Here is a 22,079-nt window from a genome sequence, read left to right on the forward strand (position 1 = left end):
GTTTACTGTCAAAAACATCAGCCAAAAGGGTTGCCTTTTCCTTTGGACAGTGAGTGACTGAGCCATCTGGTTTAAGTAAAGGAGGAACTGTTGCATCTACACCAAAGAGTGCAGATTTAAGGGTAGACCACCATTTATGTTCCTGAGTTGTACCAGAAAGAGTTTCTTTTATGGTTAAATTGTACTCCTTTTCAGTTGAGGCATAAACTCTCTGAGCAAAAGCTCGAAGCTGAGTATAGTTGTTCCAAGTCAAATGTGATCTGTTACCCTTCCAAAGATGATAGGCCTCCTGCTTCTCCAAATAAGCATGTCTACAATCATCATTGAACCACGGTTTGTCCTTCACTCGATACCTTAGCACACGTGAAAGGATACGGCTATCAATTATGTTGACTAGATTCTCATTCAAAGGGACAACTGGATCTACACTACTATATAATTGTGACCAATTCAAGCACTAAAGATCATACAAAATCCCATTCCAGTCTGCTTGGGATTTCACACAAATTTTACAAGGGTATAATATATCTGGGACAGGCTGCTCTGTCTTCACTACTAATGAAATCATGGCATGATCAGATGTCCTGACTGGAGACCCTACCTTACTAGTTATAACGCCAGGGAAGTCAGTGTATACGAGGTCTAAGCAATTACCAGACCTGTGAGTAGCTTCATTTATGATTTGCTCACAGCCTGATTCAGAGGCAAAGTCTAAAGCTCTTAAGCCATGGCGATCGGTAGGAGAGACAGAACTTAACCACTCCCTATGGTGAGCATTAAAATCATCAACAAAGACAAAAGAAGCCTTTCTATTATCTTCTTGTATCTTAGCCATAATGGTAAGAAGACAATCGAAGATAGAATCATCCATGTCTGGATTCCGGTAAATGAAACACAAATAAAAGTTGTTATGCCTGCCACAAACTTTTATTACCTGAATCTCATGACATCCACATTGATAGCAGGACTTATGAGAAGCAGGGTACTCGGTCCTAATATACACCGCCATTCCCCTGGCCCTAGGGATGGTATCACGTTTCAACATTACTGGCTTCTTAAAACCAGTTATAAGGAGCTCAGATGAGTGCCTCATATCAGAAACCAAAGTTTCTGAGCACAAAAGAATATCATACTGTCTGGACGCAACTGTAAGGTCTAGGATATTTGCATGAAGACCACGAATATTGCAATACAGAAGACGACATTGACGAAATCTAGGACGTACTGGTCCCGGATTTCGCTCAATGTCTCCAGACAGCATAAATATTAACAGAAATAAAAGAGACATCATACTTAAAAACTAGATTAACAAGAATTATTACAAAAACAATATGTACATAATTATAAATAAAGTGATTGATAATACCCATAGACTATTGTAAAAGTCGGAAAAACTGGTCAACATGGAGGAGCCGATACACCATGCAAGGCTAAATACCCTCCAGGATAGCCACTTCAACTGAAGGGAGGACAGTAAGGATGGTTTTGAGAAGAAAAAGAATCAGAAAAAGGAAAAGACAACCTCTTGATAAACCACCAGGCATCCATGGCCCTTCTATCATCAAGCCTGCCCAACACACCATTAAAAAAAAACAAGAAAAAAATAATAATACGAAAGAATAGTGTGCCCGAGTGTACCCTCAAGCAAGAGAACTCTAACCCAAGACAGTGGAAGACCATGGTACAGAGGCTATGGCACTACCCAAGACTAGAGAACAATGGTTCAATGGTTTAATTTTGGAGTGTCCTTCTAGAAGAGCTGCTTACCATAGCTAAAGAGTCTCTTCTACCCTTACCAAGAGGAAAGTGCACTGAACAAATTGCAATACAGTAATTAACCCCTTAGGTGAAGAAGTGTTTAGTATCTCATTGTTGTCAGGTGTATGAGGAAAGACGAGAATATGTAAAGAATAGGCCAGACTATTCAGTGTAAGTGTAGGCAAAGAAAAAATAAGCCGTAACCAGAGAGAGGGATCCAATGCATTACTGTCTGGCCAGTCAAAGGATCCAATACCTCTCTAGTGGTAGTATCTCAATAGTTTGATTTTGGAGTGTCCTTCTCCTAGAGAAGCTGCTTATCAGAGCTAAAGAGTTCCTTCTACCCTTACCTAGAGGAAAGTAACCACTAAACAATTACAGTGCAGTAATTAACCTCTTGGGTGAAAAAGAATTGTTTGGTAATCTCACTGTTGTCAGGTATATGAGGACAGAGGAGAATCTGTAAAGCATAGGCCAGACTATTCGGTGTATACAGTATGTAGGCAAAGGGAAAATGAACCGTAACCAGAGAGAAGGATCCAATATAGTACAGTGTGGCCAGTCAAAGGACCCCATAACTCTTTAGTGGCAGTACCTCAACCAGTGACTAATCTTCAAGGTGATTACAAAATGGACATAACTTTTCTATATCTAATATAAAAATATACAACTTTGACGGAAAGAATAGTTATAAATTTACCACCTTCACAAATATGAGAACACATTGTACTTATATAAGTTCAAATCCCATTTCATAACAAACTACTCACCTTAGAAATATTCTATTTCGTTTATTCTTCTCTTGTAGTTAATTTATTTCCTAGTTTCCTTTCCTCACGGGGCTATTTTCCTTGTTGGAGTCCTTGGACTTATAGTATCTCGCTTTTCCAACTAGGATTATAGCCTATCTTGTAATGATAATGGGCTGGGTTATTTGTTCCCTTCTCTTCAAATAACTGCAATGTGGTCACTGGCATGCAACTTTGATTAAAGTCAATCAATTTCAAAAGTCCTCCAATGAAGGGTCTTGTAGACAGCACTAGCCAATCGTAGCAAGATCAAGTATCCAAAATTCAGCAATCACCTGGAATAGAAGAAGAAACTAAGTGAAATTGTAATGCTGGATTTGCTAATTATATGATAATACACAAAATCCAAAAATTGCTTTCACTGTCTACCAACTTTCTTTCCTTTTTCCCAAAATGTTTCATGGAATCTTAACACACTTCTGTCGAAAAAAAAAAAAAAAAACTGCTTTCTTAAAACGACCAGTTTACAATTATCAATCTTTCTGTTCTGGGGAGATACATTTGTCATCAAAACCAGTTTCGTTATCATTTGAGACCACTAATAATTCAGATTTCTTTTTTTCTTACGAGATATATTTTCTGTATTAGCCTAGTACCAAAGTTATCAGCTACTTGAAAATAAACATCATAAACTTTAAAATGGTTCGCATTTAAATTACCATAAAGGTTGAAAGGACTTACTTCACCTCGCAATTATTACTCATCTAACAACTAATTTCTGGCCATTTTCAGTTTGAAGCACAATGTACAAGTAGGTAAATTAATTATAGAAAGTACTAGGCAATTTTCTAGCCTTTTTTTTCAATTGATTAAAAGGTTGGGACAGATTAATATATTTGTCATATCCCTCTCCAATTAAGTAATTAAATCTTTGAATAATACTAAGGTAAAAAGATAGGTGAAGCTAGTTGGGTTTAACGGTAAATAATTACGCAATCACTTCCTATAAAATGACCAACACCCTACAATGTTAGGCTGAGTAAACAACTGAAGTTAGTTAGAAAAACCAAATTTTTTTAACTACATTGCAACATAAAAATAAATAACTTTACATTAAGAACAGAAAAAGCTCAGGAATATTCTAAACTGAAAAATATTATCACATACACAACCTAACCTGCAATTTTATTCATCTGGAAGCGATTATAAAGTTTCTGAGCCATCTCAATAGAGTTTTTGCATTAATCTTATTCATCTTGAAGCGATTTTACCGTTTCTGATGCTGTCTCAATAGAGTTTTTGCATTAATTTTAATCATCTGCAAGCAATTTCTAATTTTCAGATACCGCCTCAATAGAGTTTTACATTAATTTTGCATTAATTTTTGCATTAATTGAAAATTTTGAAGTGTCACAACCTAACCTGCAACAGAAATACCCAAAGCTAATCTGCCATTGGAGTAGAATAACAAACTAACATTGAAGTGTCAGTGCCTAACCTACCATTTAAAAATCAAACCTAACCTATCATGGAAGTGTCACATCCTTACTTGTCACTGAAGTGGCACATTATCTGCCCTGAAAGTGGCACAACCTATCATGTCAAAGTGTCACATCTTTACCTACCGTTACAGTGTACTAACCTTACATGCCATTGAGTGTCACAACCTTACCTGCCATTGATGTGTAACCACCTTGCTTATAATCTTAGTGCCTCAACCTAATCTCTATTGAAGTGTCAACCTAACAAACCAAGTGTTACCACCCAACCTGCATTTGAGGTGTCATAACCTAATCTGCCACTGAAGTGTTATGACCTATCCTGCCCATGAAGTGTCACGACCTATTCAGCTAGTAAAGTGTCACAATATATCCCGCCACTGAAGTGTCACAACTTATTCTGTCACTGAAGAGCCACACCCCATCCTGTTACCATTGAAATGTCCTAATATAACAGGCCATAACAGGCCATTGTCACTAGAGTTGGAAGACACAGGCCTACATGGCTGAGGACTATGAAGCGTGAAGTGGGAGATGATGAATGGAGAAGTATTGAATTAAAAGCTCAAGATAGAGACGACCGGCAGAATGTACCCAAGGCCCTTTGCGTCAATAGGCCTAGGAGGAGATGATGGTGATGATAACATGCCATTGAAGTGTCAGATCCTAACCTACCACTTTAGTGTGGCATCCTACCCTTAAAATTGGAATGTCACATAACCTACTATTAAAGTTCCATGTCCTGACCTACCACTGAAGAATTACATCATAACCTGTCATAGAGATCACATCATAGCTTACTTTTGAAGTGCCATAACATAAACTTCCATTGAAGTGCATTCTAAATGCCTTAACTTTACTTCATTTTAACATTCACATAAAACAGCATAGCAATGAAATGTCACAGCAAAGTGTCATTGAAATGCCACAAAGTGTCAATGAAATGTCACAAAGTGTCATTGAAGTGCAACAATATTAAATGTCATTGAAATGCCACAATATCAAGTGTCATTGAAATGCCACAACCTTGTCATTGAAATGCCACAACCTCGTCATTGAAGTGCCACAATATTTAGTGTCATTGAAATGCCACAATATCAAGTGTCATTGATATGCAACAACCTTGTCAATAAAGTGCACAATTCAAGTGTCATTGAAATGCCACAACCTTGTCAATGAAGTGTCACAACCTTATCATTGAAGTGCCACAATATTAAGTGTCATTAAAATGCCACAATTTTTTTTCATTGAAAATGCCACTACCTTGTCATTTTAATGCCACAATATTAAGTGTCATTGAAATAACACAACCTTGTCACTGAAATGCCACAAAATTGTCATTGAAGTGCCACAATATTAAGTGTCATTGAAATACCACAACATAAAGTGTCATTAAAGTGCCACATTATCTAAATGTCATTCATGTGCCACAACAAGCGTCTTTGAAGGGCCACAATATAAAGTGTCATTCAAGTGCCACAATATAAAGTGTCATTCAAGTGCCACAATATAAAGTGTCATTCAAGTGCCACAATATTAAGTGTCATTCAAGCCCCACAGTATAAAGTGTCATTCAAGTGCCACAATATAAAGTGTCATTCAAGTGCCACAATATAAAGTGTCATTCAAGCTCCACAATATAAAGTGTCATCAAAGTGCCACAATATAAAGTGTCATTCAAGTGCCACAATATAAAGTGTCATTCAAGTGCCACAATATAAAGTGTCATTCAAGTGCCACAATATAAAGTGTCATTCAAGCTCCACAATATAAAGTGTCATTCAAGTGCCACAATATAAAGTGTCATTCAAGTGCCACAATATTAAGTGTCATTCAAGCCCCACAGTATAAAGTGTCATTCAAGTGCCACAATATAAAGTGTCATCAAAGTGCCACAATATAAAGTGTCATCAAAGTGCCACAATATAAAGTGTCATCAAAGTGCCACAATATAAAGTGTCATTAAAGTGCCACAATATAAAGTGTCATTCAAGTGCCACAATATAAAGTGTCATTCAAGTGCCACAATATTAAGCGTCATTCAAGCCCCACAATATAAAGTGTCATTCAAGCCCCACAATATAAAGTGTCATTCAAGTGCCACAATATAAAGTGTCATTCAAGCCCCACAATATAAAGTGTCATTCAAGCCCCACAGTATAAAGTGTCATTCAAGCTCCACAATATAAAGTGTCATCAAAGTGCCACAATATAAAGTGTCATTCAAGTGCCCCAACAAAGTCATGAAAGTGCCACATTATTCAGCATCATTCAAGCCCCACAATATAAAGTGTCATTCAAGCCCCACAATATAAAGTATCATCCAAGTGCCACAATATAAAGTGTCATTCAAGCTCCACAATATAAAGTGTCATTCAAGCACCACAATATAAAGTGTCATTCAAGCTCCACAATATAAAGTGTCATTCAAGCTCCACAATATAAAGTGTCATTCAAGTGCCACAATATAAAGTGTCATTCAAGTGCCACAATATAAAGTGTCATTCAAGTGCCACAATGTTAAGTGTCATTCAAGCCCCACAATATAAAGTGTCATTCAAGCCCCACAGTATAAAGTGTCATTCAAGTGCCACAATATAAAGTGTCATTCAAGCTCCACAATATAAAGTGTCATCAAAGTGCCACAATATAAAGTGTCATTCAAGTGCCACAATAAAGTGTCATTCAAGTGTCACAATATTAAGTGTCATTTCAGCCCCACAATATAAAGTGTCATTCAAGTGCCACAATATAAAGTGTCATTCAAGTGCCACAATATTAAGCGTCATTTAAGCCCCACAATATAAAGTGTCATTCAAGCCCCACAATATAAAGTGTCATTAAAGTGCCACAATATAAAGTGTCATTCACGCCCCACAATATAAAGTGTCATTCAAGCCCCACAGTATAAAGTGTCATTCAAGCTCCACAATATAAAGTGTCATCAAAGTGCCACAATATAAAGTGTCATTCAAGTGCCCCAACAAAGTCATGAAAGTGCCATATTATTCAGCATCATTCAAGCCCCACTATATAAAGTGTCATTCAAGCCCCACAATATAAAGTATCATCCAAGTGCCACAATATAAAATGTCATTCAAGCTCCACAATATAAAGTGTCATTCAAGCTCCACAATATAAAGTGTCATTCAAGCACCACAATATAAAGTGTCATTCAAGCTCCACAATATAAAGTGTCATTTAAGTGCCACAATATAAAGTATCATCCAAGTGCCACAATATAAAGTGTCATTCAAGCCCCACAATATAAAGTATCATCCAAGTGCCACAATATAAAGTGTCATTCAAGCTCCACAATATAAAGTGTCATTCAAGCACCACAATATAAAGTGTCACTCAAGCTCCACAATATAAAGTGTCATTTAAGTGCCACAATATAAAGTGACATTCAAGCCCCACAATATAAAGTGTCATTCAAGTGCCACAACAAAGTGTCATTAAAGTGCCACAATATTAAGCATCATTCAAGTGCCACAATATTAAGCATCATTCAAGCCCCGCAATTTAAAGTGTCATTCAAGCCCCACAATATAAAGTGTCATTCAAGCCCCACAATATAAAGTGTCATTCAAGTGCCACAACAAAGTGTCATTCAAGTGCCACAATATTAAGTGTCATTCAAGTGCCACTATATTAAGTGTCATTCAAGTGCCACTATATTAAGTGTCATTCAAGTGCCACAATATTAAGTGTCATTCAAGTGCCACAATATTAATGGGTCATTCAAGTGTCATTCAAGTGCCACAATATTAATGGGTCATTCAAGTGCCACAATATTAATGGGTCATTCAAGTGTCATTCAAGTGCCACAATATTAATGGGTCATTCAAGTGTCATTGAAATGCCAAAACAAAGGGTCATTGAAGTGCCACAACATAATCTGAATTCGAAGTCCCCTAACCTAATCTGCATTTTAGTGTTACAATATAACCAGCCATTGAAGTACAACAACATAAATCTTTATTTGAAGTATTGTAAAAATAACCTTTAATTGTAGCGCTACAATATAGCCTGCCACTGTACTACCACAGCATACAGTACTGCCATTGTACTACCACAACACAGCCTGCCATTGTAATGTTACAACATAGCCTGCCATTGTAATGTTACAACATAGCCTGCCATTGTAATGCCACAACATACAGTACTGCCATTGTACTACCACAACATAGCCTGCCATTATAATGTTACAACATAGCCTGCCATTGTAATGCCACAACATAGCCTGCCATTGTAACGCTACAACTTACTTTGCCATTTTAACGCCACAAAGTCTGCCATTGAATGCCACATCGCAACCTGCCACTGCAATGCCACTAGCCTGCCATTGTAACGCCACTACATACCTTCCATTGTAGTGATAAAACTTAAGCTGCATTTGTGATGCCTTAATATAACCTGTCATTTAAGTGACACAACAAGCTACTCATTTAGTGCTACACCATTGCCTGCCATTGATGTGATAAAACTTATCTAACATTACAGTGCCCCAACCTAACTTTCCATAAAGGTAACATATCTACTGTACCAAGACAATAGTGTATTACATCTGAGCATGTCATTCTAGCGGTACATTCTAACCCACTGTTGCATTGAGGTGCCACAACCTAACCTATCATTGAGGGGCCACAACCTAACCTATCATTGAGGGGCCACAACCTAACCTGGCATTGAGATACCATAACCTAACCAATCACTAGGGTGCCACAACCTAACCTACAATTGAGGTACCAGTGCCACTACCTAACCTATCATTGAGGGACCACAACCTAACCTGGCATTAAGATACCATAACCTAACCTGACATTGAGATACCACAACCTAACCTATCACTGGGGTGCCAAAACCTAACCTACAATTGAGGTACCAGTGCCACAACCTAACCTGACATTGAGGAACCACAACCTAACCTGGCATTGGGGTGCCACAACCTCACCTAAACTTGAAAAAGAAAACACAATTGACAAATTAGCTATAGCTCGGAATCACACACACAAACATGTTTCAAAATACAGACAAATGCACTGCACAACTTACCTTACCAAGAGGATTAATACTCTTCTGCCATAAAAAAATTCAGCAAATCACCAAAAGAACCAGATATAAAACAAGACACAGGTTAAACTAGATTTAGTCAAGATGACAGACTTAGGGTTCAAGTTCTACACTACGGAATCCTTGGCAAAAATGGAAATTAATAGTAGTCGGCAACTCAATTTCACTGCACCTGAAAGAGTCAATTGAAAACCCAATTAGGTTTCTTTTACTTGTTAAGTCATAAAAGGTATTTAGGACAATTTATTAAATTGTGCAAAAAATACGAAGAATGTTGAGAGCTTTTTTTTTCATTTATTTATAGTAATACAAAAGAAGACAGCTTTACCAGCACCATCCAAGCATTACCATGTATTACTTCACTGATAAATTATTTACTTTTCATTGGTAATTTGATAAATATATAAGGTAATTTTCCTTTTTTTCTAAAATTGATTCAGAATATTGAGCTACCGATAGGCTAAAAAAGTACTATCATTCCAAACACTGCCACTAAAAACATTTCGGAGTTACATAGATTACCAAACCACAGCCTTTAACCACAGACCATCACTCTTGTTGGTCTGTGCTTTTAACTATTTTTTTTATCATAATAGCAGGGTATTTCAACTAAGACGATTTAAAAACACATTGTCAAATTCAATGATGTTCATAATTTATCAATGACTGAAAATTACAACCTGTTTGTATATAAGTTCCTTGGTCTGCTTTAACTATTTTTTTTTCTTATCATAACAGCAGGGTATTTCAACTAAGACGATTTAAAAACACATTGCCAAATTCAATGATGTTAATTTAACAATGAGTGAAAATTACAACCTGTTTGTATTTAAGTTCATTGGTCTGTTTTAACTATTTTTTTTTATCATAATAGCAGGGCATTTCAACTAAGACGATTTAAAAACACATTGCCAAATTCAATGATGTTAATTTAACAATGAGTGAAAATTACAACCTGTTTGTATATAAGTTCATTGGTCTGTTTTAACTATTTTTTTTTTATCATAATAGCAGGGTATTTCAACTATGACGATTTAAAAACACATTGTCAAATTCAATGATGTTAATAATTTATCAATGACTGAAAATTACAACCTGTTTGTATATAAGTTCATGTTACTGATCCTGTTCGACACGTTTGTTAGTTTTCTATCAGAAAACGGTTTAATATAAATACTTTACTTTTACTTTTAGGGGTTTATTTCTCACCCTCCATCACATACTAAAAGTCTGTTCAGGCGGGCCTTGGTGTGTGAAAATAATTTCTTTCCAGTTAATATTTTGCTCTGTATCTTTTCAGTTATTTCGCTAGCATTTGTATTCAGGCTTAATAGTTTTTAGATCACTATTATAACCCTTTCTAAAAAGATAAGTCTTCAGGTTTTTCTTGAAAGCTGCCACATTTTTGCTATTCTTGACATCAACAACAACTGTTGATTGAAAATCACGTAAATATAGCGATGTCTTTGGTTGAACTATGAAGCGTTGAATAAAAGGGTTGCTAATGGTTAAAGAATGAAAACTCTGTCTCCTTATTCTATGCTTTTTTTTTTTTCTAAGGGATGTTTCCCCGGTCCTATCACACATGGAAATCCTACGCACTATAGGACCTACAAAATCTGTTTATCGTATATATTCTTATTATTTAGAGTATCAGACACCGCATTATTATTATTATTATTATTATTATTATTATTATTATTATTATTATTATTACAGGCTAAGCTACAACCCTAGTTGGAAAAGCAGGATGCTATAAGCCCAGGGACTCCAACGGGGAAAATATTCCGCGTTAATTGTCAAAGCGATATTTCCAAAGCACTTTGAAAACCAGAAAATCTCAAGTTTCTTCTTGAAAGCCTTAATATATTCAGTCTTTGCAATATCTAGTTAAAACGCTACTCTAAAACAAGTAGGACAAGCGAGAGAAATTAGAACTTTCGCTATGTGGAATATTTTGATGAGGTGAAAAGAAAAATGTAAGAAGTTATTAAAGAATTGTAATGTGTTCCGTAATTGTTCTTTCGAATAACATCTCATAAAGAGAACATAAATTCGAAGGAAAGAGTTATGCGAGGATTAACGGCCTCACTAAAGAAGCTGTAGGCCCTACATTTTCATGTTGTGGATACAGTCATATGGCAATGTCCCCTCCTGAAACAGCACAGAAAGAGAAAATAATATATTTCAAACTCCGTATGGTTTCCCCTTTCTCTTAATTTTCCTACGGAATTCACAAAAACAATGGGAATTCTACAATGGAAATTACTAATTCTACTGCTAGTGCAACTTTCCAAAAACTCTCATTAGCTTATTTGTTGAGGCGGGTTTACACGGTCGAACGGTTCGTCGAACGCGGTTCGACAGACAAGTGTTTGAAGTGATGTTCGAACGTGTGAACGGCGTATTTGGATGTCGAACACGTTCGTCGAACTGTTCGAAGAATGTCTGTTCTTGCTTGACTTTTGTGGGCGGGGCTTCAGTCCACAAATCATATGCATTTGTGGCTGACTCCACATCTTCGAACCGTTTGACAAGTAGGTTCGACAACTGGGTTCGACGAACCGTTCGACCGTGTAAACCCAGCTTTACCTGTAATACGAAATTCCTACAATGCAAACTGAAATGACTGGAGAAGCTTTACTGAGTATAGAGAGACAACATTGCAATTTCCTTCACGTTTGAGGGAGTCTGAAATCTATTTAGCATATTTCACACAAAGTTCAGTTCCATTTTCATCGTAATAACAGAAACTTGGCATTTATAAACTAACAGACAATTAAAAAATAAACTTTAATCCATGGTGTTTTCACCCACGAGACATTATTATTATTATTATTATTATTATTATTATTATTATTATTATTATTATTACTAGCCAAGCTACAACCCTAGTTAGAAAAGCAAGATGCTATAAGCCCAGGGGCTCCAACAGGGAAAAATAGCCCAGTGAGAAAAGGAAATAAATAAATGATGAGAATAAATTAACAATATATCATTCTAAAAACAGTAACAGCGTCAAAACAGATATGTCCTATATAAACTATTAACAACGTCAAAACAGATATGTCATATATATACTATAAAAAGACTCATGTCAGCCTGGTCAACATAAAACCATTTGCTCCAACTTTGAACTTTTGAAGTTCTACTGATTCAACTACCCGATTAGGAAGATCATTCCACAACTTGGTCACAGCTGGAATAAAACTTCTAAAATATAGTGAAGTATTTAGCCTCATGATGGAGAAGGCCTGGCTATTAGAATTAACAGTATAAACATTTTCACCCCACTGTAATAGTTAATTTCTAATCAACCAGGCTGGCATAAGATAACTTTAACTGGAAGATCAGACATTTCTAAAAACAATCTTGCCGAGTGGAATTATAAATACATTCAGAAAAGGATTAATATATAATTTCTTACTTTGAATACTTTGAATAGGCCGGTTATGCGTAATCCTCTTTGGGTTATTAAGTCCCAAAGATGAGAAAAAAAGTTTATTTACATAAAATTTCTATTAAGGAAAATGAATAAATATGAAATTACGTCAAAAAAACGTATTCCTTGTATTTTCTTACCTTGGAATTATACCTTAGCAAAGAGCATCATTTGACATTTCAATAATAATAATAATAATAATAATAATAATAATAATAATAATAATAATATTCCCTGTATTTTCTTACCTTGGAATTACACATCAGCAAAGAGCAACATTTGACATTTCAATAATAATAATAATAATAAATATAAATATAAATAAAAATAAAAATAATAATAATAATAACAATAACAATATCAATAATAATAAAAATAATAACAATAACAATAACAATAACAATAATAACAATAACAACAATAATAACAATAATAATAATAATAATAATAATAATACTGAACTGAATAAAAGTCTATTAAAATCATTATCAATAAGGTACAGTCACACGGTACACTGTCACTATATGACCCGACCTTGTTTGGAAAAGCAGGATGCTCTTAGCCTAAGGGCTCCAACAAGGAAAAATGGCTTTGAGAGGAAAGGCAGTAAATAAATGAAATAATAATAATCATTATTATTATTATTATTATTATTATTATTATTATTATTATTATTATTATTATTATTACTAGCTAAGCTACAACACTAATTGGAAAAGCAGGATGATCTAAACCCAAGGGCCCAAATACGGAAAAAATAGCCCAGTGAAGACAGGAAATAAGGAAATAAATAAACTATATGAAAAATTGTGAACAATTGAAATAAGATATTTTAAGAACATGAACAACATCAAAACAGTTATTTCAAATATAAACTATAAAAAGACTTATGTCAGCCTGTTCAACATAAAACATTTGCGACAAGTTTGAACTTTTGAAGTTCTACCGATTAAACAATGAACTACCCGATTAAGATCATTCCACAATTTGGTCACAGCTGGAATAAAACTTCTAGGGTTGTGGCTTCTTCTTATTATTATTATTATTATTATTATTATAACTTGCTAAGGTACAACCCTAGTTGGAAAAGCAGTAATAATAATAATAATAATAATAATAATAATAATAATAATAATAATAATAATAATAATAATAATAATAATAGAGTACTGTGTAGTATTGAGTCTCACGATGAAGACATGGCTATTAGAATAAACTGCACGCATACCAAAGGAAAAAAAAAAAAACACTATGGCTCAAAATAAGTAATCAATTCTAAGAAAAAAATATTTGTAGTGATTTATGTGCTCAACGTAAAATAAATAAATGCTTCAACAGTTTTTGGCTTTTGAAATATCAATGATTTTTCAGAAGAAGGGGAAGAGTGAATTGTGGTTTATAGTCATTTCCTCATTTTTTATTTCCGTCCTCGTTATCTCTGGATTAAACGGGACCTCACTTGCCCTGAACTAATGGAAATCATCCAAAGTCAATGTCTAATTACCTAGTCTGATCGATAGATATTGCTTTGGGAATTACACTAGAGAGTTTCGTAACTGTATGATAGCCTTCATTTTTTTTAGGTGCCATTGTGCAAGCATTGTCTCCCTTCCAGGTGTGAGGTTGGGTAGAAGCGAATGTACCTCATCTGTAAACTGTATACTGTAGAGTGCTGTTTTGGTATGCGATCTCATTTATGGCGTGATCTCAGAAATTATTCGTTTGTTTTGGTATGTGATCTCAATATTTTAATAAGTAAATAAAAAAAAAAACCAAGAATAATAGAAAATCTAATAGTGTTTGCTTCACCGTGCGCTCGCTTCGCTCGCAAAAAAATGAAAATATCAAAGTCCGTATGTACTGGCAAACGGTAATGTTGAGCTGCGCACGCTAACATCAGTGATTAATTATTATTTCTCAGATAATTATTCCCGGTATACATCTTTTTAGAAAATCTAATGGTTCTTGCTTCGCCGTGAAGTGAAGTGAGATCGCCACTATCAGGTGAAATCGCATATCAAAGCAAAAGCACAACTTTGAGATGGCACACCAAAACAGCACCTACTGTAGGCATTATTCTAGGGGTCTTCGCAATGTCTCCGTTTTTGTATTTTACTTTACTTTCGTTCATGCTTTCTTCGATCTTTGTCTAGCCACTCTTAACATTTACTTCAAGATGCAACTATTAAATGTAATATCTATAGTATTCTTAAGACCTGTGAAACTCGTAAGCATTTAATTGAAATCCTCAGATCACATACGGGTAATTTTACAGAATATCTCCTACAAATATTTTTTTCCTCTTTCCGCGTTACTGCAAGTACTAATGTTAGAATCTGTGCGAATCTTATCAATAAGAAACCAGACCATTTCTAAAATATTCTCCTCGTCTGATCACTAAGAGCTCCACGTATAACAAGTTCCCTATGACACTACCACACCCCACTATGACGTAATTTTTAAATGCCGTTTTCTATGATGCCATATTTATCATACTCTTTCGTGGTAGGTATAATCTGAATTTTGAGTAGGTAATATCATACAGATTTGCATTATAGGGTATTTAAAATGCGTAAATCAGATTAATCACAAAATTCAAATACCGGGTTGTGGTGGCCGATGCGGTAACGTCCCTGAGTATGGAATGCCAGACTGGGGTTCGAGTCCCGCTCAAACTCTTTAGTTCCTTTGGTCGATGAAACCACACCATCCTTGTGAGCTAATGATTGAGGGGGGGGGGGGCTACAGGTCTATCTGCTGAGTCGTCAGCAGCCATTGCCTGACCCTCCCTGGTCCCAGCTTGGATGGAGATGGGGCTTAGGCGGTGATCATATGCTTGATAGGGCAATGTCATTGTCCCTTGCTTCAGCCATTCATGAGTAGCCTTTAAAACCTTTAAACAAGTATAACGTAATTTCCAACTGCCGTTTTCTATGATACCAATTTTATCATTTACTTTTCAGATGAGTCTCTGAATTTTGAGCAGGTAATATCATACAATTATGCATTACAGGGTATTTAAAATGCGTAAATCAGATTAATCACAAAATCAAATACCGAAATATGTATATTAATAACACCTGTGAATGGAGACCACAATGACGTCATCGGTAACTGTCAAAGTTATTATTTACATCAGTGGTAAACTACGTCTTTGGTAGGCAGTTTTACAACTCTCCCTTGATTTGTTATATCTCTCTTTTGCCTATGCCACGATTCTCATTAACCTCAAAGTCAAATACTACATAAATAGAATTAATTGAGATGCAAATCACTGAAAAAATATCGATAAATAACAAAAATACTGATTCACCGAGTATCATTATGTCATTTAAAACTGTCGAAAATGCAACTTATTGGCGGTCGAAGGACTCTAAAAACAGAATACGAACTTCCAATGATCATGGACTTTCTAAGTCAAGTTCAATACTTCAAGAGTTCAAACTTGCAGCAAATGTGTTTATGTTGAACAGGCTGAAATGCGTCTTTTAATAGTCTATATTTGCAATTTCTCTTCCAATGTAGTTATTGTTTTTAAAATATTTTATTCTAATTGTTCATTACTTTTTATATCTTTTATCTATTTCCTCATTTCCTTTCCTCACTAGGATATTTTTTCTGTTAGAGCCCTTGGGCTTATAGCATCTTGCTTTTCCAACTAGGGTTGTATTTTTTAATCGACATGGCTACACTTAAGAAGTCTAAAAAACTAAAAGTATAACAGAAGAGAGTAGGATTATCATTCAAAATTGATGAAAATTACTAATCAAAGAACGTAAATTAATGTTTATAGTGATATTGATGCATAAGTATCATACGAGGTTTTATTTAGATGCAATTATTATGATACTTTAACATACATCGGTTAGCAATGTCATAAAGCACTACTTAACTGTTTTTTTTCACGCGTGCATCAAATAAGTCAAGAAAATTGAATACAGAAATTCATAATTAAAGTGCTATTTTGGTCAGTTTATAGGGCATTGTCCTACTTGATAGGGCAATGTGAATGTCCCTGAGCGGCCTTTAAACCTCAGACTTTGATATTTCACTGTAAATCTGCAAGCTTGCTAAAGATTTCAGTTCAATCGTTATGGCTACATGTGAGAAGGATGGCACTCATAGAAGCAGAAGAGAGCAATGCTATAATCCATGACTTCTTCTATTAGCGTGTTTTTTTTTTTTTTTCCATTGGTATGGGGTAACACGGTTGCCTTCTCTTGAAGGACTTTGCTTTGGCTTTTGGGGTGGACCGTAGTCCCAACCAGCTGCCCTGCCTGACATCGCGTAGACCCCGGCAGCGTATGTTTGTGTTGTACCAGCCACCATCGCCCTTCCTCCCAGCAACGAGGAATCATGACGTGGTTAGGGCGACAGTTCGAGACGTGTGAGGAATCTGTTATGTTTTAAGGTGGTGTTGGAATGGCTGTGTTTGTGTGCAAAACTTTAAAATTAAAGAGTTGGCAGATTCTATGCCCAGTACGTCGTCTGGAACAACATAAAGGACAAAGGAACCCCCAGCCCCCTCCCCTTCCCCCCCACCCTCCCAAGGAACAAAAGCCCATGGATTAAGAAGTTCCTAACTTGTTTCAGAACTTTTCACACAAAGACCTATTTCAGTTTTTTTTCATGAAGGCAATATAAGATTCAGGAATTTTATCCTACGGCGGAGAAAATAAGCAACATCTTAATCCTTACTGAAAGGAATAAAAGTCTTTAAATTTTTTTTTTAAATATTAAAGTAAGTCTTTACCAGAGTTCTTTCATTCAGCATTGGCTTAACTTTTGTTGGCTTGAATTTTCGACCTAATAAAAGGTTTTCTCACCCATATGACTTATCCCAGAACAGGATATATGTATGTATCTTAGTATTATATATATATATATATATATATATATATATATATATATACATATATACATATATATACATATATACACTGTATATATATACATATATATATATACTATATATATACATATATATAAATGTATACACTGTATATATACATATATATATATATATATATATATATATGTATATACATATACATATACGTATATATATACACACACATATATATACATATATATACATATATGTATATGTATATTTATATATATATACATATATATATATATATATATATATATATATATATATATATATACACACACATTTGTACTTCGTATTATTTTACATCACATAATATACCACATTAATACAACACGGAACTAAGATATTTCATATCTAGGTACCATTGTCTTCAGTAATTTTTTCCCCAGACCTTCAAAAGATTCATTGTAAACAACCCACCAGTTCCATTTATTCCATCTTCCTAAAAAGAAAATAAAAATAAAAATGTAACGTCCTCTAAAAGCTACTCTTATTGTATACGAGCAGAAAAACAAAAAAAAAATGTAATAAAAAAAGATGTATACAGAAGAGGAAAAATTTTGCAATGCAAACCATTGACTAGAAATAGGGAAAAATAATAAAAGTAAAGTTTCATGGGAACGGGATGCTAGGATAGCGGGGAGGGGAGGGGGGGGGGGTGTGGGGGGGGGGTCGAGGGGTTGTTTGGAATTGGCAAACGACAGCAATACTGACATATGATGCAACAACAAATATCCCATGGCATCTAACATAGGATATCTCGCAATGGCTCAATGCATTTTGACGAAATACTAATTTTTCTATATGGTTAAAAAATTGCGCCCAACTGCATCTTCTATGTTTTTGTTTACATTAATGAACATTCAAATCTGCATTCATAAGTAAATGTGAAGTTGATGCATTTACAATCATCTATTCTAATCTCATTCAGTATATTAAAGATAAAATTTTATTCATATCTGTGTGTCAATGTTTATGTATAAGACAAACAAACGTTTATGTATATGAATAACAAACAAACTTTTATGTCCGAGTAACTAATAAACGTTTATGTAGATAAGTAACAAACAAACGTTTATGTATATGAGTAACAAACAAACATTTATGTGAGAGTAATAAACAAACCTGTATGTATATGAGTAATAAACAAACGTTTATGTATATGAGTAAAAATTAAACTTTTATGTATGAGTAACAAACAAACGTTTATGCATACGAGTAACAAATAAACGCTTATATGTGAGTAATAAACAAACCTGTATGTATATGAGTAACAAACAAACGTTTAGGTATATGAGTAATAAACAAACGCTTATGTTTATGAATAACAAATAAACGCTTATATGTGAGTAACAAACAAACGTTTATGTGTGAGTAACAAACAAACGTCTATGTTTATGAGTAACAAATAAACGTTTATATGTGAGTAACAAACAAACGTTTATGTGTGAGTAACAAATAAACGTCTATGTTTATGAGTAACAAATAAACGTTTATATGTGAGTAACAAATAAACGTTTATATGTGAGTATCAAATAAACGAACTCATATATGTGAACGCAAATAAACACTTGCATATAAAAGCATCCAAAAAATCTTTTAGAAAAGGATGTAAATCCTTTTAGGCAATGGCGACCCCTACAAACTGGTAAAATATACGAAATTAGATTATTTGTTAGTCTGTTTTTTCATATTTTGAACGGGGGACTAAGAACATATGAAACGCAACATCTGAAAATTGCGTTGGGGCCGGGAAGGACATTTAAAATCAGGTAGTAAGTGGGGAAAACATAAAGGCGCATAAGAAGGTGTAACTAATGAATCTAATTTAATGGGTGGGTGGGAGGGGGGGTGGGTGGGTGGGGGGCTAGCCCACCCTACCTTACGAAACGCAATAAGAACTATAGTCCATTTCTTTTAGCGATGCATATTTGCACCGACTCGCAGCGGTGCCCTTTTAGCTCGGAAAAGTTTCCTGATCGCTGATTGGTTGAACAAGATAATTCTAACCAATCAGCAACCAGGAAACTTTTCCGAGCTAAAGGGCACCGCTGCGAGTCGGTGCAAATCTGCCTCGATAAAAGAAATGGACTATAGATAAGCACTCAGAGCGCAGACCTCCGCCGCTGCAACTTATTTCTCGACCTTTGGTTCGACCTTGACCTTAACATGTATTCATTAGCGTGGATATTTCATGCACTCAAATATGAACCTAGTTTGAAGTCTGTTCTTTTGCTCGACCTTGACTTTCACCTTTGACCTTAACATGTATTAATTGGCGTGAATTTCCATGCACTCAAATATGAACCAAGTTTGAAGTCTCTGTGACAACGAAGTCCAAATTTATGGCTGATTAAGTGAATTGGTCATTTTGCTTGACCTTTGACCTTGAGCTTCCAAAATTTAATCATTTCTAGATTTTACATAACAGTTAATCCCTGCAAGTTTCATTACCCTAAGACTAAAATTATGGCCAGGAAGCAGTTAACAAACAAATACATACACAAACAAACACACATTCACACACATTCAGGGGGTAAAACATATCCTCCTTCCAACTTCGTTGACGGGGGTGAAAAGAAACCTTTAATAATCCTGTATGTTTGAACAATTTCACAAAAATCCTCTTTAAAAGTTAAAGCTTTCGTGGGCCTTTAATTCCATTGTCTCTTTTCTTTCAACAAACAATTCCTAAACAAATAACAAGGATAAACATGTAAACAAAGAAACAACACCAAAAAAATAGGGAAGGATCCGGCAGTATGGCCATTTCAATATTTGAAATCCCGTATTGTGATACGAAGAGAAACCAATATTTTTCTTACATTTCCTTTATAGGTTTTTTTTTTTTATAGATTTCTGTAGAGAACAACATTTTTTCTGTCTATATCTGAATATCCCTTTGCTCTGCTATCCTTTATACATTAACATAATTATATGGCAATTATTGGTTTAATAGTATATTCCATAAAGTTAAAAAAAAATTTGAAAAGACTTAGCGAATTTCAATACGGCAATGTGTCATTTCCAAGGGAGATACATATTCTATTCAGCAAAGTTTATATTTTTGGTTACGTATCTCATTACACACACACACACACACACACAAACACACACACAAATATATATATATATATATATATATATATATATATATATATATATATATATTATATATATATAAATACAATCTACCCACAATTTATGAAAAACTAAGATTTATTTAGAACTTTCGAAGGGACCATCTCCCTTCCTCTTCGAAAGCCCAAAATAAATCTCATTTTTCATAAATTGTGAGTTTACTTTATTTATCATATATAAATGGAAAATTATGTATTTTATTGTATATATCTATATGTGTTTGTATGTATAGGCCTATATATATATATATATATATATATATGTGTGTGTATATATATATATATATATATATATTGTATATATATATATATATATATATATATATATATATATATATACACATATATGATATGCATACAAACACACATACACTATATATATATATATATATATATATATATATATATATATATATATATATATATATATACATATATACACATATATATATATATACACATATATACATATATATATATATACACATATATACATATATATATATATATATATATATATATATATATATATATATATATGAGAGAGAGAGAGAGAGAGAGAGAGGAGAGAGAGAGAGAGAGAGAGGAGAGAGAGAGAGAGAGAGAGAGAGAGAGAGGAGAGAGAGAAGAGGAGCTAAAATTCCGATGAATTCCTCTGCTCCAATACCAAATTACTGTTCCCCTCAAGACAAGGAATTTAAGGATTGTCTCAGGGACATTGGCGCGCATTCTTTCCCCTAAATCAGCAAGAGGACCAATTACGAATCAGTTACGATTGTACAAAGACGTTATTCCAATGGGCGGATCTTGCAGGGGAAAAACCAGAGGAATAAAAATCCCTAGCGTGAAATTTGTTTCATAAACGATCAAGATTTAAGTCGAACGAGCCATCTACCAGAATCAAGAAATGACGAGAGCTTAGTAACAATCAGAATTCGTTTCATGATCGGCTAGGGAACAATAATTTGCGCTTAATGTCTTCTGGGCCACCTGCGTGCCTCTGTCTTGACCTACAGAGATGGACAATTATAAATACAAGACGGGATAACCTTCCCTCATTACAAATGCTAGGGACGTTTTTATCGAAAAACAGGGGGAGGAAGCAAGATAAAAAAATAGGGAGAAACCCAGTCAGGGTAATCATGTCCCAAACCTTCTAAAGGGAGAAAATGGGAAACACAAAGTGAGATATATTTTAAAAGTAAGAAAAGGGGAGCAAGATACGTGATATTCGCGGGGAATTTGAAGGAAAATGGGCAGTAAGAAATGCGCGGAGAGAAGATAAAAGCAGAAATAAGTGTCGGAAGGGGATCAAATGAATGGAATTGCTTTGATGAAGATGCAGTAAAAATTCTATGGCGACATCTAACGGAGATTGAAGCTAACCGCTTTATTGTCGAAGTAAGGAAGCTATGAGAGAGAGAGAGAGAGAGAGAGAGAGAGAGAGAGAGAGAGAGAGAGAGAGAGAGAGAGAGAGAGAGAGAGAGAGAGAGAGAGAGAGAGAAGCTAACCGCTTCA

At 34.7% G+C, this 22,079-nt stretch overlaps 1 long non-coding RNA gene across 1 annotated transcript in view; it reads right to left on the minus strand.

Moving 5' to 3' along the window:
• LOC137622938 (uncharacterized) overlaps positions 1 to 22,079 on the minus strand; it is a 39,387-nt gene that overhangs the window by 6,487 nt on the left and 10,821 nt on the right. The window contains exon 2 of the long non-coding RNA XR_011040526.1: positions 2,529 to 2,842. This is a non-coding gene — a long non-coding RNA (uncharacterized lncRNA). The remainder of the gene's footprint in view (positions 1 to 2,528; positions 2,843 to 22,079) is intronic.

This window comes from Palaemon carinicauda, chromosome 2, assembly GCF_036898095.1.
Source record: "Palaemon carinicauda isolate YSFRI2023 chromosome 2, ASM3689809v2, whole genome shotgun sequence".
Classification (NCBI taxonomy): Eukaryota; Metazoa; Arthropoda; class Malacostraca; order Decapoda; family Palaemonidae; genus Palaemon; species Palaemon carinicauda.